The following is a 17,216-nucleotide window of genomic DNA, read 5'->3' on the forward strand; positions in this document are numbered from 1 at the left end:
AGATATGTGTGGAGCACACGTACTGGCTGCAATGTGCTGCTGATTTTCGTCTGTCTGTTCCGTAGTTGTGAACAAATGGGAAACTTTTGGCTCAGAAGCACAGCTCAGTAACTCTGCTGACAGCGTGCTGGGCTAGAATGACAGGGCAGGCACTGTGATCCTCCTGCACTCTGCTCTAAACAGCTGCACTTCACTTCTCCCTACATTTATGATGAGTGTTCAGGTGAGAAAAGGGGGATGCTTTCTTTCACTGTGAGACGTTTGCATTCAGAGTATACAGATGAACATATTGGTGAAATATATTTAAAGCATATGATTGCAACATGTGGGGAGTACATTTGAAATCGGCGCCGGTAGACTTGAGCGCAGGATACAGCGCTATATGGCTGATCCTGCTTCTGCACAATTCCGCTCCGATTTAATTACTATTCCCCCTCCAGGCCGCCATGGATAGTGGGGGAATGAAATAATTCGGCTTCCAGCGATTGCTGGAGGCCGAATTATTGTGTTTTTAAGCAACTTCGGCTCCCTCTTCTGACAGAGCCGATGTTACTCACTGAGCGCTGCTATAGACTGATTCCCATTACAGACTATGGCAGCGCTGGCTGCGCCCAAATCTAGCAGCGCTGAAAAGCACTGCTCCGACATGTGGGTAATGTGTGCAAAAAAACATTTCAGCTCACCCCTCTTCGTTCACCTCCTCCTCTGTTCACTCCCTGCCCTTCTTTGTCCACCATCCCCCCTTCTCTGTCTGTCCACCCCCCTCCGCTTCTCTGTCCACTGCAGGGAAAGTCCTGTCCTGCTTGTCATTTCACCCCCGAATGCTTCCCTAGTAAAATGATTCGAGATTCGGATCAAAGATCCGGATCTTTTCAATGATCCGATTCGAATTATTGAAAAGATCCAGACTTCCCATCTACTGAAAGGCAGGCCCCTGAGGCCCGGTGCCTTCGGCGGGTTCCTGGGGGGGGGGGGGGGGGGGGGCGGATGGCCACTGTTTGATATCTTAATTTAATCCCGTTTACCCCTTCTGACATTTTGTAAAATAATTATATAATTATTTGTGTTTGTGTTAGAGCTTCACTGCAGCCAGCAGTTGTGTTTCTTCATGACTTCACCGTTTGCGCAGCTCCCCCGCCACCATCCATAATAGTTTGGCCTGGAATGGATTGGATACGCATCATGCGCTCTGTCGCCGGACTCTGCCCTTTTATGCTCCGCCCACCCCGATTTGGACCAGAGCGGGAAGAGGGCGGGAGGGGAGAGACGTGAAGAAGCCGCTCCGAGAGACTTGAGTCGCCGGGATCAGCGTGAGGAGGGCGGGAGACACGTGAAGAAGCCGCTCCACCACACTCGAGTCGCCGGGATCAGCGTGTGAGGAGGGCGGGAGACACGTGAAGAAGCCGCTTCACGACACTCGAGTCGCCGGGATCAGCGCGTGAGGAGGGCGGGAGACACGTGAAGAAGACGCTCCACGAGACTCGAGTCGCCGGTGCCGCTGCAGCCCAGCTACCCAGCCCAGGAAGCTTGGCCAGCCACCCAGCCCAGTGGCTGCCTGCTCGCCCAGCCGCCAGGTACATTCATACCTCCCAACTTTTTAAGATGAGAAAAAGGGACACTTAAGCCACGCCCCTGCCACGACCCTGGCCACGCCTCTAGTCACACATACCATAAAGATTTCATAAAAAACATATGTTGTTTTATAATTGAAACCACAATGGTCCTTTCGATCCTGGTTCATTTTCCTTCATAGTAACATTTTAAAATTAGTAATTTATCAATTTAAAGGTTGGAAATAAAGTTTAGAGTCAATCAAACATTTTTAGTATAGAAATATATATATTTACATAGAAAGAGGGACAAAGTCCTGAAAGAGGGACAAATGAGGGTGACAGAGGGACAAGGCTCCCAAAAATGGACTGTCCTTCCTAAAAAGGGACAGTTGGGAGCTATGTACTTAGCGAGTATTTTCTGCTGAAATGATGCCCACATTGCGGTTATTTTATGCTGTTATGCTGCCCACATTACTATTATTTTTGCTGTTATGCGGCCCACATTGCGAGTATTTTCTCGGGAAATTCTGCCTACATTGCGATTTTTTTTTTCTTTCTTTCTGCTGGAATGACGCCCACATTGTGATTATTTTATACTGTTATGCTGCCCACATCGCGATTATTTTATGCTGAAATGATGCCAACATTACGTTTATTTTATGCTGTTATGCTGACCACATTCCAATTATTTTATTCTGTTATGCTGCCGTCATTGTGATGATTTTAAGGTGAAACACTGCCCTATTACGATTATTTGCACCTACGGGGGGCGGCCCATCCAAATTTTCGAAAGGGGGCCCAGTGATTTCTACTTACACCCCTGACTACTACCTAAACTGGGGATACCTATAGACCTGGCTACTGGGGACACCAATAGACCTGGCTACTTATACTGTACTTGTATTATTTATATAGCGCCAACATATTACGCAGCGCTGTACAGAGTATGTATTGTCTTGTCACTAACTGTCCCTCAGAGGGGCTCGCAATCTAATCTCTACCATAGTCATATGTGTATGTATGTATCATAGTCTAGGGCCAATTTGTAGGGGAAGCCAATTAACTTATCTGTATCGTTTGTTATTGGGATGTGGGAGGAAACTGGAGTGCCCGGAGGAAGCCCACACAGACACGGGGAGAACATACAAACTCCTTGCAGATGTTGACCTGGCTGGGATTCGAAGCGGGAACCCAGCGCTGCAAGAGAGTGCTAACCACTACGCCAGGGTGCTGCCATACTACTGTACTATATTGTACTAACATCTTCAGCAGTATTTCACAGAGTACGTAGTCATGTCACTGACTGTCCTCTGAGGAGCTCACAATCTAATCCTGCCATAGTCTAATGTCCTACCATATTATTATTATTATGTATTAATATAGAACTGGCATCTTCTGCAGCATTTTGCAGAGAAGATAGTCATGTTACTGACTTTTCTCAGAGGAGCTCACAATCTAATACCTACCACTATTTTGTGCGAGAGAACATCTGGCTAATGTGTTTTTTTTCTGTGGCCACACACATTTTATTGCCGTGGGCCGCTTTGCGCGCCCCCAATCTCATTTGGGGGGAGGGGCGTCATAGGTCTGGGGTGCCTAGGGGAGCCCAAACCCTAAATATAGCCCTGCTGAAAGGCCCTCATCAGCTAGTTGAATTACAGGAGAGTGTGGGCTTCTTCTTTACATCAGGATTTCATTAAAAGGAAACTTAATTTTCATTAAAATGATTGTGCCTACATGAATGCTATGAATGAACCAGAGGACAACAGGTATGCCCACAACACAAATTGCTTCTTGATAGTAAAAGTTAAGTTAAACTTCAAAGATCAAAACCTTTCAGAGCTTTAAAGGGATACTGTAGGGGGGTCGGGGGAAAATGAGCTGAACTTACCCGGGGCTTCTAACGGTCCCCCGCAGACATCCTGTGTTGGCGCAGCCACTCACCGATGCTCTGGCCCCGCCTCCAGTTCACTTCTGGAATTTCTGACTTTAAAGTCAGAAAACCACTGCGCCTGCACGCCCGTGTCCTCGCTCCCGCTGATGTCACCAGGAGTGTACTGCGCAGACACAGACCATACTGGGCCTGCGCTGTGCACTCTTGATGACATCAGCGGGATCAAGGACACGGCAACGCAGGCGCAGGGGTTTTCTGACTTTAGAGTCTGAAATTCCAGAAGTGAACCGGAGGCGGGGCCGGAGCATCGGTGAGTGGCTGCGCCAACACAGGATGTTTGCGGGGGACCTTTAGAAGCCCCGGGTAAGTTCAGCTCATTTTCCCCCGACCCCCCTACAGTATCCCTTTAAAAATAAATGTAACTTACCTGGGGCTTTTTGCAGCCTGCTGGATTCATCCTGTGCTCACAACGTCCATAGTAGTCTCTCCGGCAAGCAGTGGCGACCCCCGCAAATTGGGCCAGTTTCTGCATTTGTGGCCCTGAGCCGCGTGCACCCGGATTGCACTTCCAAGGCCGGGAACAATCTGTGTATGCGCAGTAGTGGTTTTCACATATTGTGCATGTTCAGAATGCTTCCAGCCGTGGGAGCGCGGTGAGGCGGTGCGTGGCCGGCCAGCTTTGTGGGGGTTGCTGGAAGGACTAGGGCGGACGTTGTGGGCACAGGATGAGTCCAGGGGGCTGCAAGAAGCAGCAGGTATGTTAAATAGTTTTTTCTTTTAATTTTACCTTAAAATGTCCTGTACGGTATGGTCAGATGACTGCTTTTGCTGACTCCGCCTCTCCAGCTTTAGGCTGATGATATTAAAGGGAACCAGAGAGGAACGGCAAGAAAAAATAGAACAAGATTTTATACATACCTGGGGCTTATTCCAGCCCCATAAGCCTGTATCGCTCCCACGCCGCCATACTCCGCTTCCTGGATCGGCGGTACCGGGTCCCGTCACTTCCGGCAGACCACAGGGGCTCCCTCCATACTCGTACGCATGAGGCTGCGCAGTAGGCAGCCTCATGCGTATGTGTATGGAGGGAGCCCCGTGTGATGCGGACATTTGGCCGCGTCTGCCGGCCGACTCGCAGCAATGATGGGACCCGGTACCGGCGGATCCAGGCAGCAGAGGACGGCGGCGTGGGAGCGATCCGTGCGTATGGGGCTGGAGGAAGCCCCAGGTATGTATAAAAGCTTCCCCCCAACGTCTCTGGTTCCCTTTAAGCCTCACTACGGGCACATACACAAATCCAATTTAGATTTGCTAATGATTGGCCAATTTTACCACCTTCATATAGTAGGAGGGCAAAATGATTTTGAATACTATGAACATTGTACATAAACAGATTGTGTAGGTAAACTCTTATATTACACGGAAGTAGTAAAATTGGCAAGTCATTGGCCAATCTAAATTGAATGTGTGTATGCACCCTAACTTATATGGTGACATTGTGGATGTGAAGAGAAGAGATCTGGTTTGAAAAAAAGCTGCCAAACTCTGAACATCCAGCAGAAGAGATCCAGTGATCTTTCTGCCTCCACTCAAAATTATTTATGGAACTTGTATTCAAAACAGATCTCTTGGATATTCGCACAAATATTAAATACGGTAAAACCCCCATTATCCAGCAACAATGAGGAATGGCTGATGCCAGATAAGTGTAGTTTCTGGTTGCTTGAGACTGAATAATAAAAACGGGTCTAGCTAAAAAAAACAGTAGTTCAATGAAGTTTTAGGCTAGCACACCTGCTTCAAAAAGCAATCGTTCTCCTTTATTGCTCCATCAACACAAGAGTGACAATTGTTTCGGAGCCACGGCGGGTCTCCTTCTTCAGAATGTGCAGACAAACAATACACCAAAAAGTGCTCAGAACATATATACCTTAGGGTAGGTATCCACCCATGACAATCAAGAACATACTCGCTCCCCTTCAGCTGTCTACATCACTGGCATTTACATATGTAAACAAAGTCACATTTCATATAATACACACAGGAATCTATGCACCATCCTGCTCGTCATATTGCCTATGCATTACATATACTGTGGGACCCAGTGTTCTCCCCAGGGCTAATTAGGTGGGCGGGCCGCTGATTTGAAACCCCGCCCGCCTGTTGTCATGTGCTTGCCTAGCTTCAGCGCTGGACCTTTTAAAACTGCACATAGAAGCGCTCCATTACCTTCTTTCAATCAGCGCCAGCTCTCGCATGCTCAATAGCGAAAGCTGAGGCTGTAAAACTGCAGGAGCGCTCCTCTGCCTGTCACCCCGAGCTTTCTGGTGAGGCAGGGATTGGCTGGGCAGGCTTTCTGATGACACAGGGATTGGCTGGGTGGGTTGTAAGGGGCGGGACTCCTGCTTCCATTCTCCCTCCCGCGGCCGCCCTCCACGAGAAGTAGGATCTATGTAATGGCGGCCTCTCTCTCTTGTCAATGAGAAGAGAGTGGCAGCCAAGCACACACACACATTCCTGGGCATTATCAGCAGCCTGCAGGAGTGAGATGAGAGCCACGTGGGTCCAGCAGTCCAGGACAGCCGCAGAGCTGCTAATCAATTCTCTCCTTCCTCCCCCAGACTGCAGGTAAACATGCCAGAGAATGAAAACAGCAGCTGCTGGTCTAATCCAGCTGGGGGGAGACACGGAGCAGGAGAAGTGATGCCCCTTCAGAGCTCTGCATGTTTTTTTCACTTTTAGTTTGGGGGCAGAGGAGACGCAGCCATGCAGAGCATGTTCAGTGACAGGCTGTAAGGCAGCTTCCTGTGCACTCTAGTGTTGTCCGGATCATGAACGATTCGGATCTTTGATCCGAATCTATTTTGAGTCGATCATCCGAATCATCAAAATGAGTGATTCGGATCGCAAAAGGGGCGGGGCCAGGAGCGACACGCCCCCTCGCAGCGGGGTCTTGGAAGCAGAGCAGAGATGGAGCGCTCTGTTGGAAGGGAGGCAGCCTTGCAGGGACAGGTAGATGAGAGAGAGGGGACATGGGTGCCACTGCCAGATATGTGTAGAGCACACATACTGGCTATAATGTGCTGCTCATTACAGGCTGTCTGTTCCATAGTGCTGCACAGTGAACACATGGGAAGCTTTTGGCTCAGCACAGCTCAGTAACTTTGCAGACAGTGTGATTGAAAGGCAATATAATCCTCCTGCACTCGGCACTAAACAGCTGCACTTCACTTCTGGGAATGCTTTCTTTCACTGTGCGACCTTTTCTTTCAAAGTGTACAGATGAACATATAGGTGAAATATATGTAAAGCATATGACTTCAGCATGTGGGTATTACGTGCAAACATTTCTGCTCTCTGCTCGTCCCTCCTCCCTTCCCTGTCCACTCCCTGCCCTCTGTCCATCTTCTCCCCTTCTCTGTGTGTCCACTCCCTCCCCTTCTCCTGTCCACAGACCTGTCCTGCTGTTCATTTCACCCCCGAATGCTTCCGGTAGTAAAATGATCCGAGATTCGGATCAAAGATCCGGATCTCTTCAATGATCCGATTCGAATCATCCGGATCATTGAAAAGATCCGAACTTCCCATCTCTAGTGCACTCCTCTCCTGCTGTGTCTGCATCTCCCTCAGGCCCCAGCTTGTATCTGTCCGTAGTGATGTGCTCCCCCTCCCCCTTCACTCTGTGGGAAGTTAGTGGACCTGAACTCTTGCACAGGACAGAAGAAAAACCGAGAAATGCACCCTGTATTTAGAGAAATAAGCCTGAGTAATTGGATCTCTTCCTGTGTCACATGACTGCTTTTTCAGATGGGGCAGATATGCTCATTTGAAAGCACTGGATGTAAACCCTGTCTGCTTCCAAGAAAGCAGGAACTAGAAACTGCAGATTTATTTTAGGATTTGCATCAGCTGTAACAAAAATTCTTATTTAAAGGTTCCTTGCTAAATTATGCTGTTGCGCATCTTTTAGAGCATAGAGGAAGTTCTAAGTTCAGGTCGGCTTAAAAAGGGACCTGGGCTCCTTAATCTGAAACGATGCTAATGCTAGGTACACACAATGCACTTATCTGACAGATTTACTGTCAGATCGATTATTCCCAACATGTCTGATCTGATTTCTGCACAATTTCCTATAGAAGTGAACAGAAAATCGGAAATCAGATCGGACATGTTGGAAATTGTCGATCTGACAGTAAATCTGTCAGAAAATTGCATTGTGTGTACTTAGCAGGTACATCGGCTTGCCTCCTCATCCTCCTTTTATTTTGTAAGCAGAGTTGCACTGGCCCTGCATTCCCCGCCCCCCCTTCGCCACCCGGCTACTTTTTCATGCCACCCGGCTGGGAAAAATTTCTGGGGAGAACACTGGGGACCTTCTTCTCACTAACATATATGATAAAATGCTTATTGCACTACTGATCTCACCGAAATTGATGCTGTCAATCCGTTGCCGAGTGGGCGGAAACTTCTGCCCATTTGAACCTGATAGGTTCCCAAGTCCGCACCACGGCTATTACAGCCGTTACCGAGCACTCCCCATTCACCTCGTCGCATCCTGCATCACTTCCGCTGGGTCCGACGCGTCCAAAACGTCACATCCGCCCCACGTGTTGCTATGCCAACCTGTAGTGCGGACGCTTGAACGCGTTCAAGCGTGGTGTGCTAGCCTAAAACTTCATTGAACTACTGACTTTTGTGGTGCTTGGGCTTAGCACCATCTAGGCCAGTGTTTCTCAACATTTTATTGGTATGTACCCTTTATAAAACCTTGTACTCACCAAGTACCCCCTGGCATAGTAAACATTATCACAAGTACCCCTTAACAAATATATATTTAATCATAGTACATGATAATTGGTTGTAAACAATTTCCAAGCATTTACTGTTGCTTTTAATTAGATAAAATACTAATTTGTTGCTGTTTGTATAGGATTTATAATTCTCTACAACTCTAAATTTGTTATTCTTGGTTAAGTTTATCAAGCCTGAGTACCCCCTGGAACCATCAGAAGTACCCCCTGGGGTATGCGTACCGCATGTTGAGAACCTAGGATCTAGGCTATGCACCCACATCTTAAGGGGTAAGGTGTGCCACAACCACAGTGTCTATACATAGCTAAAAAAAACAGTACAATACCCTACTTACTACTTACCATAAAGAGAACCTGGAACAAAAAAAGTTCCCCTGTGGGGTACTCACCACGGGAAGGGGAAGCCTCAGGGTCCCAATGAGGCTTCCCCCTCCCCTGTAGCTGCAGGCAGTCCAGCGCTGGCTCCCCCGAAGTGTCCCAGAATCCTCTCTCGACAAGCCCTGATTTATTTACCTTTCCTGACTCCAGCGGGGGTGCTGTTGCGGCTTTCTGCGAAAATAGCCAATCTTCGTCGGGTTCGCTCTACTGTGCAGGAGACTTGCGCCTGCGCAGTAGAGCGTCCCGACAGCGATTGGCTATTTCCGCCTATCTCCGAGCAGAAAGCCGATCCTGCGCTGGAGCCGGGAAGGCAAATATTTAAAAACCCCGCTGTTCGGGGAGCTTTATTTCTGCTGCCGTGGGACCGAGGAGGACGGGGGAAGCCTCAATAGGATGGGCAGCACGGTGGCGTAGTGGTTAGCGCTCTTGCCTTGCATCGCTGGGTCCCCGGTTTGAATCCCAGCCAGGTCAACATCTGCAAGGAGTTTGTATGTTTTCCCCGTGTCTGTGTGGGTTTCCTCCGAGTACTCCGGTTTCCTCCCACATCCCAAAAACATACAGATAAGTTAATTGGCTTCCCCCTAAATTGGCCCTAGACTACGATACATACGCAATACATACATAGACAGTAGGACTTTGGTAGGGATTTGATTGTGAGCCCCTCAGAGGGACGGTTAAGGAGGAACTCCAGTGAACATTTTTACTGTTGGCAGGTGATGTAGCTGCTGCATGTTTTTTGGCAGTTGGAAACAGCTGTAAAGATGTTTAAAAACAACTAAAAATAGAAAAAAAGAGGTGGCCACCACAATAACGACAAGTTCATATGCGTATGAATGTTAATAAACACAGGAAATGCGTTTCGAAGGCCTACGCCGTTTCGTGGGTCACTTTCTTAGGCCAAATACAGCTTTAAAAGTGTGTAATGAACCAAGAACAAAGCGCTTTTGTTTTTGGCTGAACACACACTTTTGGCATTGTATTTGGCCTAAGGAAGTGGGCCCAGACCCTCAAAGTGCTTTTTGTTTCTTTTTAACATTTATATATTAATATGTTGTTATTGAGATAAGCCCCTTTTTTCTATTTTTAGTTGTTTTACACCCAGTTTTACCTACCATGGGGCACCTCTTACTCCCTTTGTGCTTTCAGTAAGATCGTCCTTTTGTAATTATAGCAAGTGGGGTTTACCATCATTACTGATGGGTGTTACATCACCCTAGAACCCTTCAACTAGCCTGTTGACCTTGGTACCTAGTGGTGTGCTGCCAGTAGGGCCTTTGCTGTTTTAAGATTGCGACCACATACATTTCCAGCTGGAGACCAGAATGGAGTCAGGTTTATATATCTCCATCTGCATTCAGTGGTTGGTTGCCCCTTATGCAACCTTCCTTTGTGAGTACCACAATTTGCTTTTCGTTTTTACCAACTAATCTGTGACATACTGCACCATTTAAGACTCTTACACACGCCTGACTGCAGCCAATGACGGGTCCGTCGGCACCTCCCGCTGGGCGGGTTTTCAGCAGACAGTACGGCGTGTGTACAGTCTGTCAGCGGACTGATAAGGCTGTTTCTGAACGATCTGCCCGGCGGATCGTTCAGAAACAGCCTTATCAGTCCACCGACAGACTGTACACACGCTGTACTGTCTGCTGAAAACCCGCCCAGTGGGAGGTGCCGACGGACCCATCGTTGGCTGCAGTTAGGCGTGTGTACGAGCCTTTAGGCTCCCATTGTCACTGTGTTCCTCTACATCAGTCTTATTGAAAGGCCCTTATGAGCTAGTTGCACTACAGGAGAGTGTGGGCTTCTTCTTTACATCAGGATTTAATAAAAAAGAAACATAATTTTCATTAAAATGATTGTGCCTACATGAATGCTATGAATGAATCAGAAGACAACAGGTATTCCCCCAACACAGATTGCTTCTTGATAGCAAAAGTGAAGTTACACTTCAAAACTGAAATTTGATCAGAGCTTAAAGGGTTACTTAAGGCAAAATAAAAAATGAGTATAACTTACCTGGGGCTTCTTGCAGCCTCCTGGATTCATCCTGTGCTCACAATGTCAGCCCTAGTCCCTCCGGCAAGCAGTGGCGACTCCCGCAAATTGGGCCAGTCACCACATTTGTGACTCTGAGCCGCGTGCACCCTGATTGCACTCCCAAGGCCGGCAGTGATCTGCATATGCGCAGTAGCAGTTTTCACGTTTTGTGCATGTGCAGAATGCTTCCAGCCGTGTAAGCGCGGTGTGGCGGTGTGCAGAATGCTTCCAGCCGTGGAAGCGCGGTGAGGCGGTGCGTGGCCGGCCAGCTTTGCGGGGTTGCTGGAAGGACTAGGGCGGACGTTGTGGGTACAGGATGAGTCCAGGGGGCTGCAAGAAGCCCCAGTTAAACTTTTTTTTCTCTTGCCTATAAATGGTCAGATGACTGCTCTTGCTGGCTTTTCCTCTGCAGCTGTAGGCTGATGATATTAAGCCTCACTACAGTAGGGCTGCACGGTTTTTCGGTTCAAAACCGAAACCGCGGTTCGTGGCAAGACGATCTGCTGATCGTCAGTACCTTCGGTTTTTCGGTCCGCTGTTTGTAACTTGCTTCTGGCCCCGCTGTGCGCGGATTGGCCAGAAGCAGTGAATATGTATAAGTGTTAATGAGCGGGGGGGGGGGGGGGGCGGATCCACTCGAGCGAGCGGCGGGCACATACAGCATTACTAATCACTGGCTAGCGATGGAATCACGGCAGCGGTAGGCGGAGCTGTATGCTCTGTACAGCTCCGCCTACCGCTGCCATCATTCCATCGCTAGCCAGTGATTAGTAATGCTGTATGTGCCCGGCCGCGCTCTCGAGTGGATCCGCCCCCCCCCCCCCCCCCCCGCTCATTAACACTTATACATATTCACTGCTTCTGGCCAATCCGCGCACAGCGGGGCCAGAAGCAGTGATCCTCAACACTAGCAGCTTAAAGGGAAGGTTCAGGGAGGGTGGGTAAAAAATCAAAATCAATTTCCACTTACCTGGGGCTTCCTCCAGCCCGTGGCAGGCAGGAGGTGCCCTCGCCACCGCTCCGCAGGCTCCCGGTGGTCTCCGGTGGCGCGCCCGTCCTGGCCAGGCGCAGTAGAGCCCGGAGGACGTCCGATGACGTCAGAGCGCCGGCGTGGGACGCAGAAGTTCCGGGCCTTGGAGCGCAGAAGAGCCCGACCTGGCAGCCGGCCTGGCCAGGTCGGGTGCGCCACCGGAGACCACCGGGAGCCTGCGGAGCGGTGGCGAGGGCACCTCCTGCCTGCCACGGGCTGGAGGAAGCCCCAGGTAAGTGGAAATTGATTTTGATTTTTTACCCACCCTCCCTGAACCTTTCCTTTAACTAACAACATTAAGCTCGACTGAGATTTTCAGCTTGTGCTGCAAGGAGGGCACGTCTGAGTCAAGCGCAGATAGTACCAGACTGGTACTATCTGCGCTTGACTCAGACGTGCCCTCCTTGCAGCACAAGCTGAAAATCTCAGTCGAGCTTAATGTTGTTAGTTTAGCTGCTAGTGTTGAGGATCACTGCTTCTGGACCCGCTGTGCGTGGATTGGCCAGAAGCAGTGAATATGTATAAGTGTTAATGAGCGGGGGGCGGATCCACTCGAAAGAGCAGCCGGGCACATACAGCATTACTAATCACTGGCTAGCGATGGAATGATGGCAGCGGTAGGCGGAGCTGTACAGAGCATACAGCTCCGCCTACCGCTGCCGTGATTCCATCGCTAGCCAGTGATTAGTAATGCTGTATGTGCCCGCCGCTCGCTCGAGTGGATCCGCCCCCCCCCCCCCGCTCATTAACACTTATACATATTCACTGCTTCTGGCCAATCCGCGCACAGCGGGGCCAGAAGCAAGTTACAGACAGCGGACCGGGCAGTGCGGACGGGCATTCCGGACCGTGTACACACACAAAACCCCCCCCCTCCCCCCCCGCTGCCCCAAAGTGCAAAAAACAGGATTTAAAAAAAAAATCAGGAGGAAATCGAAATTGCGATTTCTGAGAGAAAAATCGCAATTTCGATTTCCCCCTAAAATCGTGCAGCCCTACACTACAGGCACATACAATTTAGATTTGCTAATGATTGGCCAATTTTACCACCTTCATGTAGTAGGAGAGCAAAATGATTTGGAATACTATGAACAGATTGTGTAGGTAAACTCTCATACTACATGGAAGTAGTAAAATTGGCAAGTCATTGGCCAATCTAAATTGAATATGTGTATGCACCCTAACTTATATGGTGACATTGTGGATGTGAAGAGAAGAGATCTGGTTGGAAAAGAATCTGCCAAACTCTGAACATCCAGCAGAAGAGACCGTGTTCTCCCCAGAATTTTTTTCCAGCCGGGTGGCATGAAATAGTAGCCGGGTGGCATGAAAAAGTAGCCGGGTGGGGCGAGTTGAAAATGCAGGGCAACTGTGCTTACAGCATAGGAGGAGGTGAGGAGCTGAGCTGATGACAGCCGTGTGGTCACAAAATCTAGCCGGGTGGCGCGCCCGGCTAAAAGAGCCTGGTGAGAACACTGAGCGATCCAGTGATCTTTCTGCCTCCTATCAAAATTATTTATGGAACTTATATTCAAAACAGATCTCTTGGATATTCGCACAAATATTAAATACAGTAAAACCCCCATTATCCAGCAACAACAAGGATTAGCTGATGCCAGATAAGTGTAGTTTCTGGTTGCTTGAGACTGAATAATAAAAACAGGTCTAGCTAAAAAACAGTACAAGACCCTAAACTCTGCATTAATATTGAAATACATGAATAAAAAACCAAATTAAGACAAAGGGCAGACTTAACTTAGTTACACAGGTTTATGCCTCTCTATAGAAGTGTGAAACTAGATGAATGCATCCTGCAAGGCCAGGATTTTTTTTCTGCTTGCTTGAGACTTTGGTTAACTGAGTTCTGGTGTTTAGGCTTCTGGTCTGTAGATGGTGCTGTGATATTATTGAGATACTACAGTGATACTGCATGATTTCACGGGATCTATCTATACTGTTCTAGGATTGTTGATTCCTGTTCCAGCCTGACAGAATGTGTGCTGGATATACAAACCAAAGATTCATCAGAAGTTCTTCAGACTGCAAATCGTACAGGTAAATCTTGGCAAGCTTTTACCACAGAGTTCTTACATGTTTGCAGAGCATCTGCACATGCAACTACACAAGCATTGCCAGCTGAGTTGTTACATGGCAGACATATGTGCACTAAATTTCATGTGGCTGGCATGCAACTTCAACAATGCCCAGTGTCTCTAAGATTTGCAGTTGCTAAGACTATTAAAGTGCCACAAGATAAAAGTAAAGTACTGTATACACTCGAGTGTAAGCTGAGTTTTCTAGAACAAAAAGTGGGCCAAAAGTGAGGGTCTATGCTTGTACTAGAGTCATAAGCACTGAGTGATCATCCCCATTGCAACATGAAAGCTTCAGCTGCATTTGCACAGCGGTATCGTTTCTTTTATACAGTGGTCAGTGTCCGCACTGTGTCCCCTCCCCCTGCCATGTGCAGAGTGCTGCTGATAAGTTGCCGTAGCTGTGGAGGCTGTGTTAACCTCTGCATACCTCTCTTCAGCATTGTGGCATGCTTTCCAGTATCACCCCAGCAGATGCACAGCTGTGGCGCTTCTGTCACTCACCGATTACGGCTTCTCACGGCAAAGGTTCCCCTGCAGCTTAATAGCCGCAGTCTGATCCCTGACCCCATCTAGTGGCACCTCTCATTACATGCACCACTACACGGGTAATAGAGATGAGACTGCGGCTGTCAAGCTGCAGAGGAACCTTTGCGGTGAGGAGCCGCAATCGGTAAGAGACAGAAGCACCACAGCTGTGCGTATGCTGGGGGGACATTCGGAGGTATGCCACAATGGCCCAATGTCTTCATATGCTGTGAGTTGCCTGTCTCCAGTGCTAGCTATAGGGATACATTCCCTTTATTGGGTGGTGACTTGGGTGCTTCCTTTTGTGCTAGTTCCAAAAAATGCATGCAATACATTTTTAGCATCTTATTTTATGTACACTAGAGCAGTGTTCTCCCCAGAATTTTTTTTCCAGCCGGGTGGCATGTAAAAGCAGCCGGGTGGGGTAAGAGGAAAATGCAGGGCAACTCTGCTTACAGCATAGGAGGCGGTGAGGAGGTGAGCCGATGAAAGCCGGGTGGTCACCAAATCTAGCTGGGTGAAGCACCCGGCTAAAAGAGACTGGGGAGAACACTGACTAGAGGATCTGTCTTTACTGGCGGTATCATTATTGGAAGAGAAGAGATGTTCAGACTCACTGGAGAGCCCTTAGTAAACTATAAGGAGAGAGCTTCAGAGTTATCTTGTTCCAAAGTTGCCACTCAAAGAAAGGGGGAAACAAGAAAACATAGCATAATACTGTTTGGACTTATATCTCCTTCCCAAACACCATGTGCTCTAGATAATGGCCTCAATTCACTAAGCTTATCTCCTGTCTTTAATAACTCTTCTAGAGTTGTTACCGTGGTGATAAGGCATGTAGTATTCAGGAAACCTTTTACCTCAGGCAAACCTAAAGTTAACTCTTCTGTCTTTAAATTAACTCTTTAATCCTTAAAATAACTCCAGAGTTAAAGACAGGCTGTTCATTAACTGTGTGTGGAAAAAACTACAGAGGAGGTAAATTAACTACAGAAGAGGTAACGTAAGGAATGAAGAGATAAGATAACTCTCTTACTAGTGGAGGTAAGTTTTCTCTTGCTTTATTATCTCCAGCATGATCTTAGTGAATTGAGGCCAATGTCCTAGTGTGTCCCCACCGGCATGCAGGGTCTCACAGGTCCTCACCATATAGCGTGGCCGCCAAATCACAGACAGCTATACACATCTAGTACTATCACCAGGTGTCACAGTGCTCTTCCTGCTATCCAGATATCCCAAACACCAGTACACGTGGACTCTCACCTATTCACATTGCCATCCACATTAAAAGACAGCAAATTCGCTTATTGCATCACCTCAACAGTCGTCTCCCCGCAGATGGATCCACATCAGAGCAGATAGTCCATATCACCTATCAAACTGAAAGGCCTCTCATAGCGTAAACACGTACTTTTATTTTAAAAAATTAAAACAAAGTGCACTCACATGATCCAAAGTTTAACAAGCATAGCATAAAATCAATGTCCTCCACGCCAGCTCTCTCCACACCCGTAGCTCCGCCCTACGCGTTTCGTGCATGCGCACTCATCAGGGGCTGGAGGTGTGTGCAAGGCCAGCATGTTATACCGTGTCCTGACTTCCATTCTACTCCAATCGGCATGACTTCCCATCCCCAAGATGGCCACTACCCAGTTTCCGCCCTTCTCCCACGAATGCGCAATAGCGCTAGGACCCTTACCCTATCGCTCTATGCCACATCAGATTGGGCGGGGCTTACAGCCGCCCACAGCGGACCGCTCGCTCATGGCATAGCAGATCCGTATACTCGGACGGCGGACTCCGTCATAAGCGGCGCCCCGCCCACCAGCATCATGTCATGGCATATATGTTGCACGCCCACCAAAATATTCCACCTAGCTGATTGGTCGCCCGTCAAGAACAACCAGCTGATTGGCTGGCAGGAAAAGGAGGTCTAATGGCTACCATATTCGTTACATCAGAGTTACATCACATAAGCCACTCCTCAAGCCCCCGGTGAGCCACCCACATCAGTACCCGTCGGCATTTAACCATAATTACAGCATTAGACATACAAGATAGACAATGGCAGGCTAACCATATCATTTAAAAAATTCACATTATTAAAATCAACCCCTGCAATATATCACATTGGGCTCTATTCATAAAACCTTCCCGCAAGTTTTCCGCTCAAAACAGCGGATTTTCCCGTCCATTTAGCAAAGTGGGCATTCAAAAAAGCTGTTCCCGCATGAAAATCTACAATCCCCCAGCAGAGCGAGAAATTTCCGCCTTCTCCAGTGTTTTTCTAGATTTATCTAGAAAAAAGTAACAAAATGGCCATTCATAAAGATTAGAGGAAGCGGTATGTGGACGGGAAATACCGCTTCCTCTGATTTTGCGGATTACATACAAGTGAATGGGACAGACCTCCCAGAGAGAGCAGTGCACGGAGGGACTCTGCTGGCTGAAGTGTTTCCGCATGCCTTCCGACAGCTTACCGCCAGCTTTCAGCGGGAGATCTCCGCTCTTGCATCGCAGCTTTCAAGATTTCTTTGAATGACCACCCAGAAGTGTAAAATACCGCTGCGGTATTTTCCCTCCAGGAGTTTTCTCGCAACAACTTTTTTATGAATAGAGCCCATTGAGATCGGCCCAGACGGAAAAAACGTCTGTAACCATACATTGGCAGATAACAGTCACAGTATCCAAATCAATTAATAATTGTATCCAGCATGAACCCCACCCACCCATTACCCCATAATTGTATACAGGACCACCCTCCCCCTCCCCATTCCCCCAAAAAGAACATCCACACCAATCCCATCAGAACTTCACATCCCAGCGAGATGCATGCCTGTCCCCAAAAAGGGGGGCACACATGCATCTCATCATCAGTCATTGGAAATA

At 48.2% G+C, this 17,216-nt stretch overlaps 1 long non-coding RNA gene across 1 annotated transcript in view; it reads left to right on the top strand.

Moving 5' to 3' along the window:
• Positions 1 to 1,274: 1,274 nt before the first annotated feature.
• Positions 1,275 to 17,216, top strand: part of LOC137549579 (uncharacterized) — a 76,597-nt gene continuing 60,655 nt past the window's right edge. The window contains exons 1-2 of the long non-coding RNA XR_011026832.1: positions 1,275 to 1,574; positions 13,670 to 13,761. This is a non-coding gene — a long non-coding RNA (uncharacterized lncRNA). The remainder of the gene's footprint in view (positions 1,575 to 13,669; positions 13,762 to 17,216) is intronic.

Source organism: Hyperolius riggenbachi, chromosome 1 (assembly GCF_040937935.1).
Source record: "Hyperolius riggenbachi isolate aHypRig1 chromosome 1, aHypRig1.pri, whole genome shotgun sequence".
NCBI lineage: Eukaryota > Metazoa > Chordata > Amphibia > Anura > Hyperoliidae > Hyperolius > Hyperolius riggenbachi.